Here is a 9,469-nt window from a genome sequence, read left to right as displayed (position 1 = left end):
GCCACATTCTTGAGATCTTTATCTTGAAGGCAGCGGTAGTACCTTGGGGTTATAGTTTCAGTGTCTTTGTTGAGAGAGATTGTAGATGAGAAACATCTTTATTTCGAAGCCCAGCAAGTTCTGGATTTGTTATATCTCTTCTAAAGTCTTCTCAGAAGCATAAGCAGCTTACTTTTTTAAAAAATTATTTATTTTTAATCGGAAAAGTATAGTTGTGCATATTCATGAAATACACAGTGATGTTTCTATATATATATATTTATCATATTCAGGTAATTAACATATTATCTGAAACATTTATCATTTCTTTGTGTTGAGAATGTTAATATCCATTTTCTAGCTCTTTGAAATTATATACTATCTATATTATTGTTAACTATAATCATTCTACAGTGGTATAGAACACTAAAACTTTTATCTAGCTCAATTTTTGTATCATTTAACAAATCTCTCTATCCCTTTGTTCTCCCTACTCCTTCCAGCCTCTAGTATCCTCTGTTCTCTCTTATATTTTATCATTGATTGGAATTTTCTATACTGTTTCTACAAATGTTTCCAGGAAGACAATGAATTTTCTAAGTAAATATTCTATTTTCCAGGTTATAGTATGTGATCATGCTGCCAATCTTTCCAATGAGGATAATAATTATCCCTATTTTACCTACCTCTCATAACATTTTTTCTTCAAATTCTTATTAGGAGTTGCCTCCTGACCTGTCCAACTTACAGTCACAGACTCCCCAAGCCCTTACAGATGCTTCATGCCACCAATTCCAAAATTAATGCAAATGTTTTAAGTTTTGTTACAACAGTGCACTACCATTAGATATCAATTCTGTTCTCATTATTTATTGCTGAATAACAAACCACCGAGAACTTTAGTTGTTTAACTTAACAATAATTATTGTGCACATGAATATGCAATTTTGGCAGGGCTCACTGGGAACTGTTTGAATCTGCTTTATATGAGATCATCTTGGATGGATCAACTGGGTTTTAAAGAGTCACTTTCAAGATTGCTCACTTATTTGCCTGGTTTGCTCATATTAGCTATTAACTCTTTGCTCAGCTGAGGTTGTTGACCAGAACCTTAGTTTCCCACCACATAAATTCTTCAAGAGCTGCTTGAGTTTCCTCAAAACATGGTAGCCTGGGCACAAAGTGAAAGCTCATAAAGTCGAATTGCTAAACTCTAGAAACCAGGTTTGTAAATGGACACAGCACCACTTTTGCTATAATCTATTCGTCAGATTAATCACTTCTCCAAACTAGACTTGAGGGGATTGGGTATATATACCAACCTTCTAGTGAGAAGTGTTAAAAAAAAAAGGCAATAAATAAAGAAAATTGGATTTTGGAGAAAAATGTGACAGTGCCTTGGTAGAGGTGCAGCTACCTTCAGTGTGGCTATCTTTAATTGTCTGCATGCCTCAAAGAAAGGTAAAGCCTTGGTTGAGTGGGTGGCTCATGCCTGTAATCTCAGAACTTTGAGAAGTGGAGGCAAGAGGATTGCCTCAGTCCAGGGGTTTGAGACCAGTTTGAGCAACTGGGAGAAACCGCATCTCTGCAATAAATTAAAAAATTATCTAGGCATGGTGGCACATGCCTGTAGTTCCAGCTACTTGGGAGGCTGAGGCAGAAGGATCTCTGAGCCTAGTAGATTGAGGCTACAGTGGTCGTGAGCATGACACTGTACTCCAACCTGGGTGACAGAGTGAAATTCTAAATCAAAATAAATAAATAAGTAGGTAAGCAAATAAATAAATAAATAAATAAATGAAAGGTGAAGCCTTTGGCTAAATCTCTTGGAAAAATATTTTCTGAAAATCTAGCCATTGTTTCAATCTCTAATATAATTGAAGAAGAAAAAAGCCATCAAACGTTTCTCAGTAAATTGAATGGGCTTGTCTCCTACTTTCCCATTTCTGCAGCATCTCTGACATGACTCATATAAGAGCAGTTCACACGATCCCCTCAGAGAACGATCTATGATGGTCTAGCATTTGCCCTATTTTCAACCCAAGTGTCTGGACTTACTGTAAGAATGAATTAACAAGCAACCTAAAATGGGGGAAGCTGATGGTTTCTGCTCAGCCCTCCACCAAAGCATGGTCACATGTTTCTCCGTAACCTAAATTTTCTTTATTTATAGAACACATATTTACCAATTCACATTGTAGTTCAGAAACAAACCTATCTCTTATGGGTCTAAAAATTTTATGCAGTTGCTGCTATTCTAATATTCTGTCCTATGTTCTTTACATATTTTTTTCCTCTCTTCTAACTTTCAGAGATAGGAATGCCTTAAAAAAAGAATATTTTCTCTAACTTCAGAATGAAAATTTGGAGGTATTAAGTAGAAAAACTCAAGGGAGGTGGTATCATTGATGTCTGTTTTAACCTCTTTAATAAGTTCCCAGATAATTTCTAAGAAAAGTCATCTAATCCCCACAATGTATTAGAAAGGACCTTTTCTATGTCCAACAAATTCTCCTACTGTATTACTATGTTTCCACTTACTAATTGGGAATTAGGATCAAGTATTGGGCACCAGGTGGTAATTAGCTCCCTGTGGAGGTGGGGATATCAATTACCAACTAAGACATGGAGACCATGGCTAATGTAAAAAGGAAAGATCATTGGTGATACTCATTGATTCAATACATGAATTACTCATGGAGAAGAGGCACAGGTAAAAAAATTTTGTGTGAAGTAATGTCATTTTCTTATTCTATTCTAGGGAGTTCCTGGAAGATGAAAAACCCTGAAGCACCATGACAGGGATAACAATTTTGGCAAATTTCACCAAAAAAAATGTCACAGAAGTGTCTATAGGTGACTGAGAATGAATAAACTGGAATGCCACAGGACACTAGAATTCTGATTTTTTTTAAATGTAAAATTTGAATTTTTATTTAGAGACTTTAACTTCCATTATTGAGAAGAGCAGTGAAAGCCAAGTTATTTATTTGTATGTCAAAAGATGCTAAAGTTTCCCATGGGTTAGTGATCTGTTTATCCCAAGTTATTAATAATGGAAAATAGGAATTCCAATCAAATGACAGAAAGAAAATCTGGATAGTGGAAAATGGAAAGATTAAAAATTGAGAACAAGGCCAGGAGAAAGGCAGGGACATAGGTTAAGTCTTGATTACTTCCTAGATAGGATGCAAAATTAGTCTTAGAAAGAATGAAGAAAAAAATTATAGAAAACATATAATGTATGAGGAACATAGAAGTGTTTTTCACTTAGTGGCACATAGTGGTACACAGGAATTCAAGCTGCTATGAAATGAGCTAATTTGGATCATTATTATTTCATTAATAAACTATTTCATTAATCTATCAAGTGTTTATATATAATTTATTTAAATATTGGAAGAGTTCTGAGGATACATAAGGAATAAGGCATTATTTTTATCCTTGAGGCTTTCAAGTCTACTGGAGAGACAGGAAAAATAATTTTGATATAATATGTTTAATATTTTGATAAAGACACATCAGCTTTAGATTACTAAGAAGGGATGTGAAAACTCTTCTAGACAGATTAGAGGAAGTTCAATAATTGGTGACTTTAAAAATGTGAAGAATGAGTAAACTACAGATGAAGGGAGGCTGTGATTCTCTCTCTCTTTCTCTTTCTGTCTCTTTCTCTCTCTCATAGTGAAGTCATGAAACAAAGAGATATATAAAGGAAACTAAGTATTTCAGGACAGTTTCTGTGTCATAAAATAGTAACTACAGCTGCCTTAATAACTAGCTTAAGGTAATTTAGCTTTACCTTATATGTGGTAAAGAGTAACTGAGCAGTGTAATGTGAAAAATCAATTTCCTACGTTCCTTCTTTCTTTCTTTTAACCTCTTATTTGTCAAAGCTTTTCTTTCAACCTGTAGTACCTTTCCCTCCAAGTTCAGAACATTATTTCATAATTACCAATTATTTTATGCAAACTTTTAACTAGATTAAGTAATGACAAAGGTTTCCACAGTAAAATTTATTTTCAACTTTTAGTTTCCACAGAGATTCCAAAGACAATTTTGAAAGAACAATGATTGATGGGGTGGTGGGTTATGGAGTAGTTATTGAATAAAGTGGCCTTACTTTTCTTTCAAGAATTCAAACATTTTTGCATACCTAGTCACTGTCAACACTGCAGATGATCATATAAATGAGAAAATACCCCAAGAAAGGAAACATGAAAAATGATAAAGTATAAATGATGTCTAGGAAGACTGCTAATGAGGACTTTATTCTGGTCAAATACATGGTTTGTATTCCTTATTTGTAAAGGTTAGAGATAAGTCAATTTGAAAATATATAGAAGTAATTGTGAAGCTCTTGCTCTAATCCCATTTCAAAATTTTGTTAAAACTTTGTCTAAGCAAAACAAGGGATAATAATAGTGATTTAGTTACTGGTTAAGGACTTCAAACCTCAAAATAAAGTGTTTTTAAAATTACAAATGTTTAGCTGGTGGAATAACAGGGGAGACTATTTGATCATCAGAAATGATAAAAAGGTAGCAGAACAGAAGATCCACTGAAAATACTGCTATCTTATTCACCATTTCTGACTATCAAATAGTCCCCCCCATTATCTCACTGGTAGTTATGAGTGAAAAGATAGATTCCAGAAAAGTATCAACGACCTAGAATATGTTATAGACAACTGAGGATCAGTTGGCTTGGTAATATGAAAGAATTTTTCCTATATAAAGACAACTGTTTTACTACTGTGAAGAATGGTGCAGAATAGAACGAGGAAATCCAGGGAGTTTTTAAATAATGCTATAGTTCAGGCAAGAGATAATTTCTTGAAGAAAAGAAGAAATAAACCCTAGAAATATTTCGGAACAAAAATAGATTAAATGTGGAGGATGAGAAAAATGATGGGTTGAAACATGTCTTAAAAACTTACAGCTTAGATGACTAAGAGTATTTTGAAACAATTTACTGAGATATAGAATCTAGATAAAGAAAAATATTGGGCAGGAGGAGAGAATAAGAATGTTTTCATCAAAATATATGTAATCTAGTACCAGCAGTGATAACTGTTAGAAGCTTTAGGAAAGACATCTGAGTCTTCCTATTCAGAATACAGGTCCTGGGAATGACAGCCTGCTGGATCTCCAAGTAAGGTATATAAAGAGTTAGATGTATGATAAAAATGGACAAATCTAAATTATTCCTAGCCATGTGTTTTCTGTAAGGAGAAATCAGTTCTATTCTACCATAAGTGTCTGTAGAGGAGTCATAAGGCTAGTTCTAAGCAGTAGTTCAAAATCAATCTAGTTTTAATGAATGACTATGTGAAAATGGTATATATAGTTAGCAGTAAAAGGGAACTATGTTCTTTAAGAGCAAGCCACACAAAGACAGATCAATGTATGTTGCCTTAGATGAAGAATGGATTAAAAATAGGTGTGTGGGGAAGTGAATTCTCAGATATTGATGCTATTGCTTATTGATACACTTATCCATACTCAAGATAAAATTATGATCATTTAAAATAATAATTAATGTAGATAGAGGTTTTTGTGAGAATTAGATTACAGTAGCCCCCCCTTATCAGCAGGAAATATGCTCCAAGACCCCCAATGGAGTCCTAAAACTGTGGATAATATTGAACCCTAAATATACTATTTTTATATATACTTATGTAAGTTTTAATTTATAAGTTAAACACAACAAAAAATTAACAATAATAAAATAGAACAATCATAATACTATGCTAGCATCACTACTCTTCTGTTTGAAGCCTTTGTTAAGTAAAATAAGTGTTATTTGAACACAAGCACTGAAAAATCACAACAGTCAATGTGATAGCCAAGATGTCTACTGAGGGACTATTGGATGGGTGACATATAAAGTGCAATATAGTGGACAAAAAGGCAATTCTTGTCCTGGGTGGGATGAAGCAGGACTGTGTGAGATTTTATCATGCTACACAGAACAGAGCATAATTTAAAACTTACAAGTTTATTTTTGGAATTTTCCACTTAGCATTTTTGGACCATGGTAAACCCCAGGAGTTTGAAACTGAAGAAAGAAAATCACAGATAAGAGGGGACTACTGTACTAAAAAATTAAGTAGGAGTTACGTGAGTCTCCAGTAGAAGGCCCGAAGGATAGGCTTTATTTAAGTAAGTGACACACCTCACTGTTCACGTGAACATTCGTACCCAAATTCACTGCTAAAATCAACAGCAGAAAAATAGCAGTTTGGGTACATATCAATTTAGAATGACGAGTGAATAATTTGCAATTATTTTTTCTCTCCCAGACCAATTGTTTCTCATTCAAACAAGAGTGGCATGGCAACTTTATGAGGGTGTTTCCCTACTTTCTCAGTTCAAAGGTTTCTGGACCTGGTCACATTAGCTTTATTCTGTGGGATCAACTCTGCATGGCCAATTCCTCTTCTGTCACTGAATTCCTACTGCTGGCTTTTTCAGCCTTGGAGAATTGCAGCTTGTTCTCTTTGTGGTCTTTCTCTCCCTCTATCCGATCATCTTGAGTGGAAACATCACCATCATCTCAGTCATCCGCTTGGATCGCAGCCTCCACACACCCATGTACTTCTTTCTAGGTGTCCTTTCTACCTCTGAGATCTTCTACACAATTGTTATACTACCCAAGATGCTTATCAACCTGCTTTCTGTACTCAGGACACTTTCTTTTGTGAGTTGTGCCACCCAGATGTTCTTCTCCCTTGGTATTGCTGTCACTAATTGCCTGCTTCCGGGAGTGATGGGTTATGACTGTTACGCTGCCATCTGCCAGACTTTGCATTACCTCGTTTTCATGAACTGGAGAGTATGTGGACAACTGGCAGCAACTTGCATTGTTAGTGACTTCTTAATATCTCTAGTGGGAACAATTTTGGTCTTTAGCCTCCCATTCTGTGGCTCTAACAAAGTCAACCACTTCTTTTGTGATATTTCCCCAGTCATCCATCTCACCTGTGCCGAAAGCTACTTCAATGAACTGGTCATCTTCATCTGTGGAGTCTTGGTGCTTGTTGTGCCCTTGATCTTCATCTGCATTTCATACGGTTTCATTGTCTACACCATCCTAAAGATCCCATGTGTTGAAGGCAAAGCCTTCTCCACCTGTGCTTCCCATCTCATTGTGGTCATTGTCCATTATGGCTGTGCTTCTTTTGTCTACCTGTGACCCTCAGCCAAATATATATCAGGCAAAGACAGGCTGGTGACAGTGACTTATACTATCATCACCCCCACTATTGAACCCCATGGTATACAGTCTAAAGAACAAAGATGTACAGCTGGTCATTAGGAAAATGATTGGGAAGACTGGGTTTCCTCTTCAGACTTTATTATCAGAACACATTTCAACAGTACAGTCATAATTGGTCGAATCGTGTCACTAATTGTCATGAGAGTTTCTAATTTATTCATCTGTGTGGTCTTAGATGAGGTGTTTGACATTTTGAGCCTTCGTGTTCTTCTGTGTAAAGCAGGGTTGGTAACAATTCTCCTCAGAGTTCTTGTAAAGTGTCTGGCAGTAAAGGATAACTTTCCTCCTCTTTCACTTCTTCTCTAGATTTATAACTCTCAAAAAGGTTTTAGCAACCATCATCATCTTGTGTCTTATATTTGTCTAGCTTGTTCAAAAATTCTGAATTTACTCTTAAAGATTATGTTCAGCTTAAAATGAGGTGCTCAGGTCTCCAGGTGGCTCACATCTAGTAGTATGAGCAGGAACAAGTGTTACTATACTAGTAATTGGATAATTTAAGATTGGACACTGGTTAGGCCATGATGTTAGTCATGACTTTTCTCTGAATCTAAATTTTAATATATGGAAAATAAGGATAATGCAATTTGCCTTTTCTATTTCACAGGGGTGTTGTTTGTGTATAGTAAATAATATAAAAGAAAGCATGCATAAAGTTAAAACCGTATACAATGTAAGACTCATATGAAACAAGACTTTGCACAACTTTGTGAGGACTATTTCACACTCCAAAAATGGTATTTTGGGGTGCTTTTTCTTACCACTAATTTGAATAACTTTTTATGTAACATAGAAGTTATATAAATGAAGGATATAGAATGATAATCATCTTTCTCATTTCAGACTGAGATGTCTATGTGGCGTTCCACATGGAGTGTATGAAAGGGAGCTACTCAGTTTCAAATTTATCACCGGAATTCATAATATAAGCAAGAGAAGGACTTTGGTAGTCATCTTGCCCTATCTCTCACATGTATAGATGAGATTGGGTACGTTTAGGGTGATATGACCATAGATTCTTACATGTACAGAAAGTCCTTCATCAAAAATCTTCGAGGAAAAGCCAGCCTCTACTGACTAGGTATCAACAGCTTCACAAAATGTATGTTCCCATTGAACTCAGCTCTTATTATTCCCTCTAATTTCTACTAATGCTTTGCCTCTGTGATTTTCATGCATTCTGCCTCTTGTGTCATCCAGTAAGTCTAATTCTGGTTCACAGATATTTGAAACTGTTATGATAACAATCTGAACCTTTTTCATTATTCATGTGACCTGAATTTCAGATGCCTCACCGTCTTGGGAATTGTTCTCCAGCTATGCTGAGGGTTATTAATATTCTTTTTAAAGTATAATATTTATACGTATTTATATGTATGAAGTTTATATTTCATCTGTGATCCCCTTTTCTAAGGTACAATGTAACTGTATTATCCTCTGTTAATTTTATTTAGATATTCAAATTAAGATGCATATAGTCAGAAGTAATGCTCTCTTATATGTTTAAATCACAATCTCTGTTCCTATTTTTGTCTAGGTTTTCAGTTTTTGGATTGTCTTTTTATTTATATTTATCTTTACTAGTGAAATAATTATTGGTTATCTCCTTTATTTTCTTCGGTTCTTTTTCTTTCTCTAACAGATGTACAATTCCCATGTATTGATCTTCTTTTTTAGGAACAGAGTTTACTACAGACATTGTCTTGTGGATATGTAACTAACATCTGTTATTTATTTCTGGTTTTGTTTCATGTTACTGAGAGAATATAATTGACATTAGTTCTACTTTTACTATTTGTTAGTTTTCTTATTGATTTCTTCTGAATTATGCCTGGCGAAGTACTTTTCTTTCTATTACAGTTTTAGTAGTATGTAATATAGATGTGATCTCGATTTTATTAATTAAACTTTTTTTAAAGTATACTACATTGTGTGTGTATGTAGCATGTCATGGCATCACAGTGCTAAATTAACATATTTCACTGCATTTGTGTTTATTGGCTTTTCATTAAGTGTCTATCAACATTGATTTATAAATTTTGTTTTGGAAACTGGTTTAAAATGCTAAATACATATTGTGGGATTTAACATATGTATTCTGCCCATTATTGTACTAAAATGATAGTGGGGTATTTAAAACACATGTCACCGAGAAGGTAACAAGAGAAGACTACGTGTAAGAGATGGCAAAACAATTATAGAAGCAAAA

At 34.6% G+C, this 9,469-nt stretch overlaps 1 pseudogene; it reads left to right on the top strand.

The window, feature by feature from the left end:
* The first annotated feature begins 6,406 nt into the window (after positions 1 to 6,406).
* Positions 6,407 to 7,372, top strand: LOC103256595 (annotated as a pseudogene).
* The last annotated feature ends 2,097 nt before the right edge of the window (positions 7,373 to 9,469 follow it).

Source organism: Carlito syrichta, unplaced genomic scaffold (genome assembly GCF_000164805.1).
Source record: "Carlito syrichta isolate Samal-C Ts95f unplaced genomic scaffold, Tarsius_syrichta-2.0.1 Scaffold290397, whole genome shotgun sequence".
In the NCBI taxonomy this organism is placed as follows: Eukaryota; Metazoa; Chordata; class Mammalia; order Primates; family Tarsiidae; genus Carlito; species Carlito syrichta.
This window is presented reverse-complemented; position numbering and strand designations above follow the sequence as displayed.